The sequence below is a fragment of the Panulirus ornatus genome, chromosome 27 (assembly GCF_036320965.1).
Source record: "Panulirus ornatus isolate Po-2019 chromosome 27, ASM3632096v1, whole genome shotgun sequence".
Classification (NCBI taxonomy): Eukaryota; Metazoa; Arthropoda; class Malacostraca; order Decapoda; family Palinuridae; genus Panulirus; species Panulirus ornatus.
In genome coordinates, this window is record NC_092250.1 from 14,428,100 (window position 1) to 14,448,099 (window position 20,000).

The 20,000-nt window shown below is 43.4% G+C and overlaps 1 protein-coding gene across 2 annotated transcripts in view; it reads left to right on the forward strand.

Annotated features, from left to right (window-relative positions):
• The window catches only part of LOC139757588 (thyrotropin-releasing hormone receptor-like), an 833,567-nt gene that overhangs the window by 290,955 nt on the left and 522,612 nt on the right, over window positions 1-20,000 (forward strand). For both annotated transcript variants that reach the window (XM_071678214.1, XM_071678215.1), the window contains one exon: window positions 14,879-14,992. The gene's annotated coding sequence lies outside the window, so the exon portion shown is untranslated. The remainder of the gene's footprint in view (window positions 1-14,878; window positions 14,993-20,000) is intronic.

Here is a 20,000-nt window from a genome sequence, read left to right on the forward strand (position 1 = left end):
AATAATGATAATAATGATAATAGTAATAGATAATAATAATAATAATGATAATAATAATAATAATAATAATAATAATAATAATAATAATGATAATAATAATAATAATAATAATAATAATAATAATAATAATAATAAATCATGATAATGATGATAGTAATGATAATAATAATGATAATGAATTGGTCTGGCCTTCTACAGCTAAATAATCTTGAGTTGCCAGTGAAGCAATTACATCCCAATTTTTTTTTCCATCACACACACCCTCTCCACGCCCCTCGTCCCGCGCGAACACGACCCGGATGTTCTTCTAGCCCTTGTCATTTTTCTGTGTGTGTCACCTCGTCCACTTACACGTACGCACGGTGGAGATAACAACGCCTCTCTCTCTCTCTTTACTCTCTCTCTACTCTCTAATCTCTCTCTCTCTCTCTTTACTCTCTCTCTCTCTTTACTCTCTCTCTCTACTCTCTCTCTCTCTCCTCTTCTCTCTCTCTCTCTCTCTCTCTCTCTCTCTCTCTCTCTCTCTCTCTCTCTTTTACTCTCTCTCTCTCTACTCTCTCTACTCTCTCTACTCTCTCTCTCTCTCTCTCTACTCTCTCTCTCTCTCTCTCTCTCTCTCTCTCTCTACTCTCTCTCTCTCAACTCTCTACTCTCTCTCTCTCTCTCTCTCTCTCTCTCTCTCTCTCTCTCTCTCTCTACTCTCTTTCTCTCTTCTCTCTCTACTCTCTCTCTCTCTCTCTACTCTCTCTCTCTCTCTCTCTCTCTCTCTCTCTCTCTCTCTCTCTCTCTCTCTCTCTACTCTGTCCCATTTGCCTTTTCTGTACCAACAGGTTTCCAGCTTGCCTTCTATGTGCGCGCGCGCGCGCGCAGGCCCTACTATAAACATTCACCCCCACCCACCCACCCAACCCCTACCCCACCCCCCCTTCCCCTTTCCTTATTTGCGTATTTGCTTATTGGCCCGGACAATTGCTTTACCCCCCCCCCCCCCCCCAACCACAACGTTTCCCTTCAGCACAAATAGATGTTTTTTTTTGTGTGTGTTTTCTCCCCGGTCCCGTCTTTCTGTCAGCCGGTCACAGCCCGGGCTGGTCCAATGGAAAATAAAACCAAAAGAAACCCCTTTGAGTCTGTCTGTCTCCGTTTTCTGTTGTTTGTTTACACCCGCGAATACCTGTGAGAAATGTGTGTTTGTTTGTTTGTTTTTTTTGGTTCGTGTCCTTGCATTGTCATGTGGCACGTGTGTGTGTGTGTGTGTGTGTGTGTCAGTGTGTGTGTGTGTGTGTGTGTGTGTGTGTTCTACACCTGTGTTGTCTTAACTTTCGTCTTATCCTGTCGCTACCTCGCTGTAAAGAGGAAGGGGGAGGGGTACGTTTCCTGTGTGGTAGCGACGGGAATGGATGAGAGCAGCATGTCTGAATAGGTACATGTGTATATATATATATGTCTATGTCTGTGTATGTATATGTATGCATACGTTGAAAGGTATATGTATGTATATGTACGTGTATGGGCGTTTATATGCCACCTCGCTAACGTGGGAAATGGAGAATAGTATGAGAGAAAGAATACTTCCCACGTATTCCCTGCGTGTCGTAGAAGGCGACTAAAAGGGAAGGGAGCGGGAGGCTGGAAATCCTCCCCTCATTTTTTTTTTTTTTTTCCAAAAGAAGAAACAGAGAAAGGGGCCAGGTGAGGATATTCCCTCAAAGGCCCAGTCCTCATCCTCTGTTCTTAACGCTACCTCGCTAATGCGGGAAATGGCGATTAGTATAAAATATATATATATATATATATATATATATATATATATATATATATATATATATATATATATATTATATACGTGTGTGTGTATATACTATGATGATAATAATGATAATATATATATATATATATATATATATATATATATATATATATATATATATATATATATATATATATATATATATATATATATATATATATCCTTTACTCTTATATATGTAAACGCACACATATACCCCAGCCTGAACCAGGTACCCATTTATCGACCAACCCCCCCAAGGGAAAGATTGGCTATGGGGTCGACTCCCGAGTCCAGGATTCGAACCCTCGCGTGTGTGAGCACATATTCACTTGTTTACATTTACCCCAAGACTAATTTCTAGGAAGGAATTCCCGTGTTGCATAGAACCACTTTTAAGAAGCTACTACTACTACTACTACTACTACTACTACTACTACTACTGCTACTACTACTACTACTACTACTACTACTACTACTACTACTACTATTACTTCTACTACTACTATTACTTCTACTACCACTATTATTATTATTACTACTACTACTGCTACTACTACTACTACTACTACTACTACTACTACTACTACTACTGCTACTACTACTACTACTACTACTACTACTACTACTACTACTATTACTTCTACTACTACTATTACTTCTACTACCACTATTATTATTATTACTACTACTACTGCTACTACTACTACTACTACTACTACTACTACTACTACTACTATTACTTCTACTACCACTATTATTATTATTACTACTACTACTGCTACTACTACTACTACTACTACTACTACTACTACTACTATTACTTCTACTACCACTATTATTATTACTACTACTACTACTACTACTATTACTTCTACTACTACTATTACTTCTACTACCACTATTATTATTATTACTACTACTACTGCTACTACTACTACTACTACTACTACTACTACTACTACTACTATTACTTCTACTACTACTATTACTTCTACTACCACTATTATTATTATTACTACTACTACTGCTACTACTACTACTACTACTATTACTATTACTTCTACTACTACTATTACTTCTACTACCACTATTATTATTACTACTACTACTACTACTACTACTACTACTACTACTACTACTACCACCACCACTACTACTACTACCACTACTCGTAACAGTAGTAATGGTAGTAGTAAAGATCAAAACATTTTCTTCACAAAACGTAAACATGTGAGGCATAGAGACGAAGCGTACGCATCACATACTTCATCCATCATCATCTGTAATATCTTGTAATGGACTGTACATCAGTATGCGCTTAAAGAAAGCGCTGTATGCGCTTAAAGGAATCGCTGTATGCGCTTAAAGGAAGCGCGCTATGCGCTAACAGAATTTAGACCCGCGCGCCTCTCTGTGGAGAATCATATAGGCCAGCGCCCGCTTGGCTTCAACGTGCTGTCCCCCTAGCGGAGCACGGAGTGAATCAGACCACATTTGGAAAGATCTTTTGATCCTACGTTTTCCTGGGCTATAAATGGATCCCAGAGTGTTTCCACGACATGTAAGTACCTCCAGTGGTTCGTTAAAGGATCCAGGCACTTTGTGAATGTATTTGTGAGTGTTACAAGGGATTTAATAAGGGGTAAAATGGAGCACGGAGAGAGAGAGGAGTGAGCCAGACCACATTGGAAAGATCTTTTGAGCCTAGTTTTCCTTGGGCTATAAATGGATCCAAGACTGTTCCCACGACATGTAAGTACCTCCAGTGGTTCGTTAAAGGATCCAGGCACCTTGTGAATGTATTTGTGAGTGGTATAAGGGACTTAATAAGGGGTAAAATGGAGCAAGGAGAGAGAGAGAGAGGAGTGAGCCAGACCACATTGGAAAGATCTTTTGAGCCTACTTTTCCCTGGACTATAAATGGATCCCAGAGTGTTCCCACGAACCTGTAAGTACCTCCAGTAGTTCGTTAAAGGATCCAGGCACCTTGTGAATGTATTTGTGAGTGGTATAAGGGATTTAATAAGGGGTAAAATGCATGAATTATAGGTTGGGTTTTGGTGTTTCAGACGCGCGTGATCTGGATATACACAACGTTTACATTATAGTCTTTCGCTTTGTTTGGTTACTACGTTGTGGCGCGTCGTCTTCCTGCTTAATGTTGTGCTTGGTTGTGGATGTGTGGTTGTTCCTTTTTGTGTTGTTATGAAACTATGGTTAAGGTGTTGGGTTAATTGGTTGTTGTGAGTGGTTGTGATAACAAGTGGGAGTGGTTGTGGTGGTTGGCGTTGTTTTATGATAGTTGTGATGATGTTATTATTGTTATTATTATTATTGTTATTATTATAGTGATGGGTGATTTGAATGCAAAGGTGAGTAATGTGGCAGTTGAGGGAATAATTGGTATGCATGGGGTGTTCAGTGTTGTAAATGGAAATGGTGAAGAGCTTGTAGATTTATGTGCTGAAAAAGGACTGATGATTGGGAATACCTGGTTTAAAAAGCGAGATATACATAAGTATACTTATGTAAGTAGGAGAGATGGCCAGAGAGCGTTATTGGATTACGTGTTAATTGACAGGCGTGCGAAAGAGAGACTTTTGGATGTTAATGTGCTGAGAGGTGCAACTGGAGGGATGTCTGATCATTATCTTGTGGAGGCTAAGGTGAAGATTAGTATGGGTTTTCAGAAAAGAGGAGTGAATGTTGGGGTGAAGAAGGTGGTGAGAGTAAGTGAGCTTGGGAAGGAGACCTGTGTGGGGAAGTACCAGGAGAGACTGTGTACAGAATGGAAAAAGGTGAGAACAATGGAAGTAAGGGGAGTCGGGGAGGAATGGGATGTATTTAGGGAATCAGTGATGGATTGCGCAAAAGATGCTTGTGGCATGAGAAGAGTGGGAGGTGGGCTGTTTAGAAAGGGTAGTGAGTGGTGGGATGAAGAAGTAAGAGTATTAGTGAAAGAGAAGAGAGAGGCATTTGGACGATTTTTGCAGGGAAAAAATGCAATTGAGTGGGAGAAGTATAAAAGAAAGAGACAGGAGGTCAAGAGAAAGGTGCAAGAGGTGAAAAAAAGGGCAAATGAGAGTTGGGGTGAGAGACTATCAGTAAATTTTAGGGAGAATAAAAAGATGTTCTGGAAGGAGGTAAATAGGGTGCGTAAGACAAGGGAGCAAATGGGAACTTCAGTGAAGGGCGTAAATGGGGAGGTGATAACAAGTAGCGGTGATGTGAGAAGGAGATGGAATGAGTATTTTGAAGGTTTGTTGAATGTGTCTGATGACAGAGTGGCAGATATAGGGTGTTTGGGTCGAGGTGGTGTGCAAAGTGAGAGGGTTAGGGAAAATGATTTGGTAAACAGAGAAGAGGTAGTAAAAGCTTTGCGGAAGATGAAAGCCGGCAAGGCAGCAGGTTTGGATGGTATTGCAGTGGAATTTATTAAGAAAGGGGGTGACTGTATTGTTGACTGGTTGGTAAGGTTATTTAATGTATGTATGACTCATGGTGAGGTGCCTGAGGATTGGCGGAATGCGTGCGTAGTGCCATTGTACAAAGGCAAAGGGGATAAGAGTGAGTGCTCAAATTACAGAGGTATAAGTTTGTTGAGTATTCCTGGTAAATTATATGGGAGGGTATTGATTGAGAGGGTGAAGGCATGTACAGAGCATCAGATTGGGGAAGAGCAGTGCGGTTTCAGAAGTGGTAGAGGATGTGTGGATCAGGTGTTTGCTTTGAAGAATGTATGTGAGAAATACTAAGAAAAGCAAATGGATTTGTATGTAGCATTTATGGATCTGGAGAAGGCATATGATAGAGTTGATAGAGATGCTCTGTGGAAGGTATTAAGAATATATGGTGTGGGAGGCAAGTTGTTAGAAGCAGTGAAAAGTTTTTATCGAGGATGTAAGGCATGTGTACGTGTAGGAAGAGAGGAAAGTGATTGGTTCTCAGTGAATGTAGGTTTGCGGCAGGGGTGTGTGATGTCTCCATGGTTGTTTAATTTGTTTATGGATGGGGTTGTAAGGGAGGTAAATGCAAGAGTCCTGGAAAGAGGGGCAAGTATGAAGTCTGTTGGGGATGAGAGAGCTTGGGAAGTGAGTCAGTTGTTGTTCGCTGATGATACAGCGCTGGTGGCTGATTCATGTGAGAAACTGCAGAAGCTGGTGACTGAGTTTGGTAAAGTGTGTGGAAGAAGAAAGTTGAGAGTAAATGTGAATAAGAGCAAGGTTATTAGGTACAGTAGGGGTGAGGGTCAAGTCAATTGGGAGGTGAGTTTGAATGGAGAAAAACTGGAGGAAGTGAAGTGTTTTAGATATCTGGGAGTGGATCTGTCAGCGGATGGAACCATGGAAGCGGAAGTGGATCATAGGGTGGGGGAGGGGGCGAAAATTTTGGGAGCCTTGAAAAATGTGTGGAAGTCGAGAACATTATCTCGGAAAGCAAAAATGGGTATGTTTGAGGGAATAGTGGTTCCAACAATGTTGTATGGTTGCGAGGCGTGGGCTATGGATAGAGATGTGCGCAGGAGGATGGATGTGCTGGAAATGAGATGTTTGAGGACAATGTGTGGTGTGAGGTGGTTTGATCGAGTAAGTAACGTAAGGGTAAGAGAGATGTGTGGAAATAAAAAGAGCGTGGTTGAGAGAGCAGAAGAGGGTGTTTTGAAATGGTTTGGGCACATGGAGAGAATGAGTGAGGAGAGATTGACCAAGAGGATATATGTGTCGGAGGTGGAGGGAACGAGGAGAAGAGGGAGACCAAATTGGAGGTGGAAAGATGGAGTGAAAAAGATTTTGTGTGATCGGGGCCTGAACATGCAGGAGGGTGAAAGGAGGGCAAGAAATAGAGTGAATTGGAGTCATGTGGTATACAGGGGTTGACGTGCTGTCAGTGGATTGAAGCAAGGCATGTGAAGCGTCTGGGGTAAACCATGGAAAGCTGTGTAGGTATGTATATTTGCGTGTGTGGACGTGTGTATGTACATGTGTATGGGGGGGGGGGTTGGGCCATTTCTTTCGTCTGTTTCCTTGCGCTACCTCGCAAACGCGGGAGACAGCGACAAAGTATAAAAAAAAAAAAAAAAAAAAAAAAAAATTATTATTATTATCATTATTATTATTATTATTATTATTATTATTATTATTATTATTATTGTTATTATTAATATTATTATTTATTATTATAATTATTATTGATGTTATTATTGTTATTATCATCATCATTATTATTATTATTATTGTTATTATTATTATTATTATTATTATTATTGTGGCATGAGAAGAGTGGGAGGTGGGCTGTTTAGAAAGGGTAGTGAGTGGTGGGATGAAGAAGTAAGAGTATTAGTGAAAGAGAAGAGAGAGGCATTTGGACGATTTTTGCAGGGAAAAAATGCAATTGAGTGGGAGAAGTATAAAAGAAAGAGACAGGAGGTCAAGAGAAAGGTGCAAGAGGTGAAAAAAAAGGGCAAATGAGAGTTGGGGTGAGAGACTATCACTAAATTTTAGGGAGAATAAAAAGATGTTCTGGAAGGAGGTAAATAGGGTGCGTAAGACAAGGGAGCAAATGGGAACTTCAGTGAAGGGCGTAAATGGGGAGGTGATAACAAGTAGTGGTGATGTGAGAAGGAGATGGAATGAGTATTTTGAAGGTTTGTTGAATGTGTCTGATGACAGAGTGGCAGATATAGGGTGTTTGGGTCGAGGTGGTGTGCAAAGTGAGAGGGTTAGGGAAAATGATTTGGTAAACAGAGAAGAGGTAGTAAAAGCTTTGCGGAAGATGAAAGCCGGCAAGGCAGCAGGTTTGGATGGTATTGCAGTGGAATTTATTAAAAAAGGGGGTGACTGTATTGTTGACTGGTTGGTAAGGTTATTTAATGTATGTATGACTCATGGTGAGGTGCCTGAGGATTGGCGGAATGCGTGCATAGTGCCATTGTACAAAGGCAAAGGGGATAAGAGTGAGTGCTCAAATTACAGAGGTATAAGTTTGTTGAGTATTCCTGGTAAATTATATGGGAGGGTACTGATTGAGAGGGTGAAGGCATGTACAGAGCATCAGATTGGGGAAGAGCAGTGTGGTTTCAGAAGTGGTAGAGGATGTGTGGATCAGGTGTTTGCTTTGAAGAATGTATGTGAGAAATACTTAGAAAAGCAAATGGATTTGTATGTAGCATTTATGGATCTGGAGAAGGCATATGATAGAGTTGATAGAGATGCTCTGTGGAAGGTATTAAGAATATATGGTGTGGGAGGCAAGTTGTTAGAAGCAGTGAAAAGTTTTTATCGAGGATGTAAGGCATGTGTACGTGTAGGAAGAGAGGAAAGTGATTGGTTCTCAGTGAATGTAGGTTTGCGGCAGGGGTGTGTGATGTCTCCATGGTTGTTTAATTTGTTTATGGATGGGGTTGTTAGGGAGGTAAATGCAAGAGTTTTGGAAAGAGGGGCAAGTATGAAGTCTGTTGGGGATGAGAGAGCTTGGGAAGTGAGTCAGTTGTTGTTCGCTGATGATACAGCGCTGGTGGCGGATTCATGTGAGAAACTGCAGAAGCTGGTGACGGAGTTTGGTAAAGTGTGTGGAAGAAGAAAGTTAAGAGTAAATGTGAATAAGAGCAAGGTTATTAGGTACAGTAGGGTTGAGGGTCAAGTCAATTGGGAGGTGAGTTTGAATGGAGAAAAACTGGAGGAAGTGAAGTGTTTTAGATATCTGGGAGTGGATCTGTCAGCGGATGGAACCATGGAAGCGGAAGTGGATCATAGGGTGGGGGAGGGGGCGAAAATTTTGGGAGCCTTGAAAAATGTGTGGAAGTCGAGAACATTATCCCGGAAAGCAAAAATGGGTATGTTTGAAGGAATAGTGGTTCCAACAATGTTGTATGGTTGCGAGGCGTGGGCTATGGATAGAGTTGTGCGCAGGAGGATGGATGTGCTGGAAATGAGATGTTTGAGGACAATGTGTGGTGTGAGGTGGTTTGATCGAGTAAGTAACGTAAGGGTAAGAGAGATGTGTGGAAATAAAAAGAGCGTGGTTGAGAGAGCAGAAGAGGGTGTTTTGAAATGGTTTGGGCACATGGAGAGAATGAGTGAGGAAAGATTGACCAAGAGGATATATGTGTCGGAGGTGGAGGGAACGAGGAGAAGAGGGAGACCAAATTGGAGGTGGAAAGATGGAGTGAAAAGGATTTTGTGTGATCGGGGCCTGAACATGCAGGAGGGTGAAAGGAGGGCAAGAAATAGAGCGAATTGGAGTGATGTGGTATACAGGGGTTGACGTGCTGTCAGTGGATTGAATCAAGGCATGTGAAGCGTCCGGGGTAAACCATGGAAAGCTGTGTAGGTATGTATATTTGCGTGTGTGGACGTGTGTATGTACATGTGTATGGGGGGGGGGGGTTGGGCCATTTCTTTCGTCTGTTTCCTTGCGCTACCTCGCAAACGCGGGAGACAGCGACAAAGTATAAAAAAAAAAAAAAAAATTATTATTATTATTATTATTATTATTATTATTATTATTATTATTATTATTATTATTCATTATAATTATTATTGATATTATTATTGTTATTATTGTTATTATTTTTATTATTATTATTATTTTATAATTATTATTATTATTAATGTTATTATTATTTTTATCATTATTATTATTATTATTATTATTATTATTATTGTTGTTATTATTATCATTATTATTATTATTATTATTATTATTATTATTATTATTATTATTATTCATTTCCGTGGAAGTGGTTGTGGTAGGACTTGTTTGGTGTGTTGGTAGGGGGTTGTGATGGTGGTGGCAGAAGTTGTCATGGTGTCAGGTTGTGAGTGTGGTGGTAATGGTGGTGTCAGTGGGCTGGAGATGGTGTCAGGTCGTAAGGGAGGAGATGGTGGTGATGTACGAGCCTTAACAACCTAGTTGGAGTGTTGGTGATGTACGAGCCTTAACAACCTAGTTGGAGTGTTGGTGATGTACGAGCCTTAACAACCTAGTTGGAGTGTTGGTGATGTACGAGCCTTAACAACCTAGTTGGAGTGTTGGTGATGTACGAGCCTTAACAACCTAGTTGGAGTGGTGGTGATGTACGAGCCTTAACAACCTAGTTGGAGTGTTGGTGATGTACGAGCCTTAACAACCTAGTTGGAGTGTTGGTGATGTACGAGCCTTAACAACCTAGTTGGAGTGGTGGTGGTGGTGGTGGCGGCAGCAGTTAGACAACGAGCCATTTGTCTGCCGTTACCGACGCACGCGACGTAAACTGCTTGTTAACGACGAATTGCTTGTTAGCGACTTACGTCCGAGGAGAAATAGATGACTTTTACGTATCTATTTTACGTTGACGTAACTTAGAATAACTATGTCGTATGTACTATATTGGTTTCTGTATTATCAAAAGTACAAAACATGCTTGTAATTGATCGCTTCTGTATCGAAAGTACGAAAACATGCCAGGTTTGTGACGTATTTTCGGGCACAGTATGACGTCATGTGGAATATATACAACACATCTTTTTGTTATAAGTCTGTCGTGGGGGGCGTGAGTGTGCATTTAAGTCCCTTTCGAACAGTATTCGACACTGGATGGCTATGTTATGTGTGAACACATACTCGTTCTGCATATACGTAATGTTATATAAAGCTCGCGCGCGTGCGCGTGAGCGCACTCGTCGACACACACACACACACACACACACACACGCATATATATATATATATATATATATATATATATACTATCCCTGGGAATAGGGGAGAAAGTATACTTCCCACGTATTCCCTGCGTGTCGTAGAAGGCGACTAAAAGGGGAGAGAGCGGGGGTCTGGAAATCCTCCCCTCTTGTTTTTTTTGTTTTTTTTCCCAAAGAAGGAACAGAGAAGGGGGCCAGGTGAGGATATTCCCTCAAAGGCCCAGTCCTCTGTTCTTAACGCTACCTCGCTAGTGCGGGAAATGGCGAATAGTATGGAAAATATATATATATATATATATATATATATATATATATATATATATATATATATATATATATATATATATGTACACACATTTGGTCAGAAATCAGCGTCTCTTGTTAACTTTGCACACACCCGCACACGAGAAAGACAGAGATCAAAGATAAACTTTAAAAGTAAATATGATCTGAGGGTTATATTGCCGACCTGTGAGAGCACATCTTATGTGATTTACATATGTAAATGAAGGTGAGGTGGGGGGGTGGGGATGTCGTGAATATGACCAAGATCCTTCTTTCACTTTCCCCCACATGCTTGCTGCCTCATGATTTACATATGTAAATGAAAGTGAGGTGGATGGTTGGGTGGGTTACATCTGTAAATGAAAGTGAAGTGAAGGTCGGGGGGTGGGTTTTTGAACATGACCCATCTCCTTCCTTCACGTTCCCCCCCACGTTCACGTTTTGACAAGTCACTTTAGACGATAGATTTTGAAACGCGCGTACAGGAGGAAGAAATACCAATACAGAACATGAACGAGAACACACTAAACCAGTTTGTTCACAGTTCAAAAGAATCTGTTCAGTCGCACTCTTCAGGTAATGAACACTGTTCAGATAACGAACACTGTTCAGATAACGCGCGTGTGTGTGTGTGTGTTCTGTGTGCAGTGCGCAGCGCTTGCTAGATAGATGCACAGAGGGGTGGGTTGGGTTTGGGGGAAAGGAGGTTTTATGGGCAATATCTTGTATGAAATATATAGTTTGTTTCTGACTTTGCATCCTGGAAACGCGCCCAATATGCCGTTCAAGGCATACTAGGAATATAAAGAGTAAGCAGTAAGCATATATATATATATATATATATATATATATATATTATGCCTGGGGATAGTGGAGAAAGAATAATTCCCACGTATTCCCTGCGTGTCGCACAAGGCGACTAAAAGGGGAGGGAGCGGGGGTGCTAGAAATCCCCCCCCCCTCGCGTTTTTAATTTTCCAAATGAAGGAACAGAGAAGGAGGCCAAGTGAGGATATTACCTGAAAGGCTCAGTCCTCCGTTCTTAACGCTACATCGCTTATGCGGGAAATGGCGAATAGTGTGGAAAAGATACTTTTTTTTTTTTTTATACTTTGTCGCTGTCTCCCGCGTTTGCGAGGTAGCGCAAGGAAACAGACGAAAGAAATGCCCCCCCCCCCCATACACATGTATATACATACGTCCACACACGCAAATATACATACCTACACAGCTTTCCATGGTTTACCCCAGACGCTTCACATGCCTTGATTCAATCCACTGACAGCACGTCAACCCCGGTATACCACATCGTTCCAATTCACTCTATTCCTTGCCCTCCTTTCACCCTCCTGCATGTTCAGGCCCCGATCACACAAAATCTTTTTCACTCCATCTTTCCACCTCCAATTTGGTCTCCCTCTTCTCCTTGTTCCCTCCACCTCCGACACATATATCCTCTTGGTCAATCTTTCCTCACTCATTCTCTCCATGTGCCCAAACCACTTCAAAACACCCTCTTCTGCTCTCTCAACCACGCTCTTTTTATTTCCACACATCTCTCTTACCCTTACGTTACTCACTCGATCAAACCACCTCACACCACACATTGTCCTCAAACATCTCATTTCCAGCACATCCATCCTCCTGTGCACAACTCTATCCATAGCCCACGCCTCGCAACCATACAACATTGTTGGAACCACTATTCCTTCAAACATACCCATTTTTGCTTTCCGAGATAATGTTCTCGACTTCCACACATTCTTCAAGGCCCCCAGGATTTTCGCCCCCTCCCCCACCCTATGATCCACTTCCACTTCCATGGTTCCATCCGCTGCCAGATCCACTCCCAGATATCTAAAACACTTCACTTCCTCCAGTTTTTCTCCATTCAAACTCACCTCCCAATTGACTTGACCCTCAACCCTACTGTACCTAATAACCTTGCTCTTATTCACATTTACTCTTAACTTTCTTCTTCCACACACTTTACCAAACTCAGTCACCAGCTTCTGCAGTTTCTCACATGAATCAGCCACCAGCGCTGTATCATCAGCGAACAACAACTGACTCACTTCCCAAGCTCTCTCATCCCCAACAGACTTCATACTTGCCCCTCTTTCCAAAACTCTTGCATTTACCTCCCTAACAACCCCATCCATAAACAAATTAAACAACCATGGAGACATCACACACCCCTGCCGCAAACCTACATTCACTGAGAACCAATCACTTTCCTCTCTTCCTACACGTACACATGCCTTACATCCTCGATAAAAACTTTTCACTGCTTCTAACAACTTTCCTCCCACACCATATATTCTTAATACCTTCCACAGAGCATCTCTATCAACTCTATCATATGCCTTCTCCAGATCCATAAATGCTACATACAAATCCATTTGCTTTTCTAAGTATTTCTCACATACATTCTTCAAAGCAAACATCTGATCCACACATCCTCTACCACTTCTGAAACCACACTGCTCTTCCCCAATCTGATGCTCTGTACATGCCTTCACCCTCTCAATCAATACCCTCCCATATAATTTACCAGGAATACTCAACAAACTTATACCTCTGTAATTTGAGCACTCACTCTTATCCCCTTTGCCTTTGTACAATGGCACTATGCACGCATTCCGCCAATCCTCAGGCACCTCACCATGAGTCATACATACATTAAATAACCTTACCAACCAGTCAACAATACAGTCACCCCCTTTTTTAATAAATTCCACTGCAATACCATCCAAACCTGCTGCCTTGCCGGCTTTCATCTTCCGCAAAGCTTTCACTACCTCTTCTCTGTTTACCAAATCATTTTCCCTAACCCTCTCACTTTGCACACCACCTCGACCAAAACACCCTACATCTGCCACTCTATCATCAAACACATTCAACAAACCTTCAAAATACTCACTCCATCTCCTTCTCACATCACCACTACTTGTTATCACCTCCCCATTTGCGCCCTTCACTGAAGTTCCCATTTGCTCCCTTGTCTTACGCACTTTATTTTCCTCCTTCCAGAACATCTTTTTATTCTCCCTAAAATTTAATGATACTCTCTCACCCCAACTCTCATTTGCCCTTTTTTTCACCTCTTGCACCTTTCTCTTGACCTCCTGTCTCTTTCTTTTATACATCTCCCACTCAATTGCATTTTTTCCCTGCAAAAAATCGTCCAAATGCCTCTCTCTTCTCTTTCACTAATACTCTTACTTCTTCATCCCACCACTCACTACCCTTTCTAATCAACCCACCTCCCACTCTTCTCATGCCACAAGCATCTTTTGCGCAATCCATCACTGATTCCCTAAATACATCCCATTCCTCCCCCACTCCCCTTGCTTCCATTGTTCTCACCTTTTTCCATTCTGTACTCAGTCTCTCCTGGTACTTCCTCACACAGGTCTCCTTCTCAAGCTCACTTACTCTCGCCACCCTCTTCACCCCAACATTCACTCTTCTGAAAAAAGATATATATATATATATATATATATATATATATATATATATATATATATATATATATATATATATATATAAACTTAACCCCAGAACCCCTTATCCAGGAACTCCTACAGCTCCAAAGCTGCGCTTTATCCAGTAGCAGAGACAGGATGGTCTCCTTAGAAGTTGAAATGTAATGACGAGACCGCACTCTCTTGCGTCGACTGCTAATGACACAACTTGGACTCGAACTGCAACCATTTGTGTGGGAGCTGGATACGCTAATAACTAGACTATGGAGCCCATGTCTAGTGTACTCGGTAACCACACAGATGGTACCGGTTCGAATTCTTGCAATTGGAAAGCGTTATGTGTTCTGCGAACATGGTACCGGTTCGAATCCTTGCATTTGGAAGGCATTATGTGTTCTGCAAACATGGTACTGGTTCGAATCCTTGCATTTGGAAGGTTCAATGTGTTCTGTGAAAGAGTGTGTTCATTGCATTATCTATATGGTCGACATAGTTTATCATAATATGTAAGCTTGTCTCATAACACTGTCATGCCTTCTTGTCTTCAAGTATCATTTGGCGTTGGAGTTACAGTGAAATACAGAGTCAGTTCATGTACATGTTCCTCTAACTCTCGTTTCTCTTTTCCCCAGGTTACAGATCCGCTACAGGCGAGCGTTACAGACATGATGGAGACATTACAGGCCAAACCTTGAAGGGGGCGCTGCTCTCCGCCAGCCTCTCGAAGCCCCTTACGATGTGTCCAGGTAAGACGCGGTCGTAACTGTAGGTGATGGAGTAGATTGGTCGAAGACGCAGTGTATATCCCACACCACGGGTGGGATTCGAACCCTGGGACGGGCGTCCGGCCACGCAAACACAGGAAAAAACCCTGGGATATCAGTGTCTGTTGTGTCTTTTAACTTCCGTGTGGCCGAGGTGGGTGGATGGGTGGACTCAACTCCTCCCAGGGTTCGAATCCGACCCCATGGTGTATGGGCATTTGGCCTAGCATCGATTTACTGTGTATATGACGAGCACTCCAGTGGCGCCCACTTCTGTCCGGGGTTGTGGATTGGGTCCCACTCCCAGTGGACTAGAATGCTTGTCCCAGAGAGGGTTCGTTCGTCCGCCCCTGCTGGGATGGGGGACGGGTCTATTCAGATGTTGAGGGGGCAGGCCAGGGGCATCATCATCAGGACCCCGATCTATCCGTGTGGGGATAGGATCAGATGGCGTTCCACCACCACCACGAACATCATCATCTTTCTGAAGGTGTCCCTGTTTTTCTTTTTCTTTTTAAGCGTTTATTTCCCTCGAGCCTCGGGCGAGAACGAGCGTGGAAGGCCACCGTGGACTGTTGCTTGTAGTGATGATACCATTTAGGATTCAACCACTGCCGCCCTCCGGCAGTGCCTCAGGTCAACGGAAGCGGTGTTAATCGATGTGTCTTTTGGCTTTTAACCTCGCCCCGCGGCCGTCCTACTTGGCTTGTAATCCTGCGACGCAGTGTCGAGGAGGCAGGTCCAAGGAAATTGCATCGAGACCATGAGATCCGCTGTTCTACTCTGGCGTTCATTACGTTCTCCCTCCTTGGAGGACGACGTTAAGAGGACCAAGGTGGTGGAGGCCAGTCGACTCGTTCTGTTAAGAGGCATATTGCTTATCAGGTGTGAAAGAGGAACATTACTTGGCGATGGGGCTACTTCCCGTAGCTTCGACAATTGCTTGGCCATGGGACAACCTCTCGTAGCTTCGACAATTGCGTAGCGATGGGACAATCCCTCCGTAGCTTCGACAGTTGCGTGGCCATGGGGTAATCTCTCGTAGCTTCGACAGTTGCTTGGCCATGGGACAACCTCCCGTAGCTTCGACAGTTGCGTGGCCATGGGACAATCTCCCGTAGCTTCGACAGTTGCTTAGCGATGGGACAACCTCCCCGTAGCTTCGACAGTTGCTTGGCCATGGGACAACCTCCCCGTAGCCTCGACATGCGCATGGGGCGCGTGTGTTGGGGGTAAGCGTGTGTGGGGATGAGAAGAGAGGCATATAGACGGAGGGAAGGTGCATGTTTGGAGAAGGGGAGAGGGCTTCTCTGTGGGTATGGAGGCCGAAGAGGCGGTGTGAGGGTCGGGGGAAATGTGTGTATGTTACAGGGAAAAGACGAGGCGTTGATCAGCGCCTACGGTGGGAGGAGAGACATATACGTAAGTGTTAGATGTATACACGTAGCTTCAGCAGTCGAGGGTGTGGGACGATGCACGGAAAAGGTATACACAGATATATTTCTCTGGTAGATGTCGCAAGTATAATCCTTCACTGTCGCCCCACCTCTTATCATCATGTCGCAATTCGTCACTGTCGCAACCTCTGCCATCATGGCCCCCCCAAGTATGATTCTTCATGATGTCGCAACCTCTTACCATCTGAGATGTACGAATCACAAGGACGTCGGGACGTCTGAAACGCTGGGGAAGGTGGAAGAGGAGGGGAAGCACTTCGTCAGCAGGGTTGTGGTCTGCCGTGGAGAGAGAAGGTCTTTGTGAATCTTTTATGCTATGGACATGTCCCTCGGGGCGCCCCATCTTGAGGGAGACCATCCATGATGTGATGGTGGTGGTGTATCCTCCCTTGTACAAGGTCGTCCCCCCTTTCATTGTCTCTCCCTTGCCTCATTGTCTGTGTCTGCTGTCTCTTGTTGTCTGTGCCTACTGACTGATCTCTTGTTGTCTGTGTCTACAGACAGACTTCTTGTTTTCTGTGTCTGCTGACTGATCTCTTGTTTTCTGTGTCTGCTGAGTGATCTCTTATTTTCTGTGTCTGCTGACTTATCTCTTGTTTTCTGTGTCTGCTGAGTGATCTCTTATTTTCTGTGTCTGCTGACTTATCTCTTGTTTTCTGTGCCTGCTGACTGATCTCTTGTTTTCTGTGTCTGCTGACTGATCTCTTGTTTTCTGTGTCTGCTGACTGATCTCTTGTTTTCTGTGTCTGCTGACTTATCTCTTGTTTTCTGTGTCTGCTGACTGATCTCTTGTTTTCTGTGTCTGCTGACTGATCTCTTGTTGTCTGTGCCTGCTGACAGGCCTCTTGTTTTCTATGTCTGCTGCCCTCTCATCTGTTTCTCTATGTCTGCTGGGTATTGTCTGTCAGACTGTTTCTCATAATCTGTTGCTTCTCGTCTCTCTCTGTCGTCGGCTGTTTCTCTGTCAATTGGCCTCTCTTCTTTTTTTTTAATCATCTTTTATTTACTGTTTATCTGCTGATTTCGTCTCTCTTTTTATCCTTGCTTTTGTTTGTCTGCTTCCTGTCCTTGCTTTTGTTTGACTGCCAGGCTTTTTTGTGTTTGTTTGCAGGCCTCTTGTTTATGTGTGTTGACTTCTCGTCTTTACCAGCCTTGTGTGTGTGTGTGTGTGTGTGTGTGTGTGTGTGTCTTTACCTAGTAACCACACGCTGAAGTGTTCGTCTGCTTAAACCAGCCTGAATGTTTGACATGGCCCTCCCTCCTTCGCTGGGGATAGAATCAAATGTCGTCTGGCAGTCCAGGAAAATACACACACACCCCCAACCCACCTCCTTTGTTTACAGATGACGTCGACTCGTTCATAGAAATCCAATGGTCGCAAATGATCCATATCCTCTGAACCTATTTAGTCTACCACTTAGAAAGCAGTGAATGCCAATCAAGCACACTTCTCTGTGCTTTCACATCATATGCTCTTGTATGCCAGTCAAACACACTCCTCTTTGCTTTCACATTATATTCTCGTGTATAGCGTAGGTTTATTCTCATCAGGGCTCTTACAGTCCCAAGTTGATATTGAGGGCTACGTCTTCGTCACCTTATTGAATCAATACCACCGCAGTGGCTCTTCAGTTCCACTCTGTGGAGGGAGATGTAAGGCACCGGCCACAGGCTTGGCAAGGGTGTCTGTGTGGGGTCTTTCTGTTGCACCAACGTGGCGAGATGCCACACGTACCACAGTGGAGTTTTTATACACTTCCTTCATAAGTCTCATCAACTTCTACTGGATTAAATCCGACATTCCCTCAAGATTATTATCATCCCCTTCCTTAGGTAGGATTACGGATCACTCTGGGTCTTTTAGGGTAAAGAGAAAGAGGTTTTGAAGCTGCAAGTTCAATGCCTCAGACATGTTCTTTATAGCATTACCCTTATCATCTGGTTCCCTTTAGTACTATCTGATTGCCTTTATCACCCCTACCAGACTCTGGAGATATAGCTTGATAGCTTATGTTATCGGAGCCCCTCGTCCCTATCTGGATCCTTTATCCGTCCAACGGAACTTGATTCCCGCGTCTGCTAGATCGTGTTCGTCCTGTGTTCCTCTTGTTTTGACATCCATTCCTTCAGTTACCCCTTCTCTCCACTCCCTGAGGTGTTCAGTCCACGAAGTCTACCATTGTATCCGGGTAAATGGAACTCTTGTATTACCTTTGAGTCTCACCTGAAGGAGGTTTGAGTTCAGGGCCTCGCCACCTTCGTGTGTCTCACCTGAAGTAGGAGTTCAGGGCCTCGCCACCTTCGTGTGTCTCACCTGAAGTAGGAGTTCAGGGCCTCGCCACCTTCGTGTGTCTCACCTGAAGTAGGAGTTCAGGGCCTCGCCACCTTCGTGTGTATCACTTGAAGGAGGTCTGAGTTCAGGGCCTCGCCACCTTCGTGTGTATCACTTGAAGGAGGTCTGAGTTCAGGGTCTCGTCACTTTCGTGTGTCTCACCTGAAGGAGGTCTGAGTTCAGGGCCTCGCCACCTTCGTGTGTCTCACCTGAAGGAGGTCTGAGTTCAGGGCCTCGCCACCTTCGTGTGTATCACCTGAAGGAGGTCTGAGTTCAGAGCTTCGCCACTTCCTTCTTTATGTTCGATAATGTTTTGGACCGACCATACGCGCACTGCCTCTAGTACTTTGAATACATGATGGCCACTCTTTTCTTTTTCCATATGGAGGCGTTCATTTCGTTACAGTTTCTCTGCGTGTGTGCGTGATGACTAAATTCAGCTTTGATAATCTTCTATACCAGCTCCTGTAACCCTTAGTGTTACTTGAGAAACACGTTGATGTAACAAGTTCTCGTCCACGTATATAAGGGATTTGAATGTGGGAGTGTATGTGTGTGTGTGTGTGTGTGTGTGTGTGTGTGTGTGTGTGTGTTCTTATCCCTCTTGGGGATCTAAGGCGTCTTAGTCCGTGGCTGAAGGCCACCTCAAGCATGATAATCTTCCTACCTCCCAGTACAGACTGCTCCTTGCTTTCTCCTCCTCCTCCTCCTCACACCACACTGAACCCGTCAATATTTTTCGATGATATTTCATTTCGTTCTTCCATTCTTGAGTTTGGAGATGGCCACACCGGTAAGGCAACGTCATCAATTTAAAAAAAGTTTTTCCCGGAGTGACAGTATTTTTATTTACCAATAAGGTATGGCCTCTCTCTCTCTCTATCCTCTTCCTTCCCTCTCTTTCCTTTCCTTCCCGTATCTCTGTGATGGAATACCACAAGCGATTTGACATTGGGTTATAGTTTCTTTAAGTCCCTGCTCCCTTCCCATTTCTCCAGCGTTCGTGTGTGTGTGTGTGTGTGTGTGTGTGTGTGTGTGTGTGTGTATCACATCTGGCACAGAACTACTTCGGCTGTATCACGGAACTACTGCTATGACTACTACTACTACTACGATTACTACTACTACTTCTACCTCGGGTCTTGACTCATCTTGGTCCTGGCTCACGCGTTCGGTTTCCCCACTGAATATTTTGCTTTCA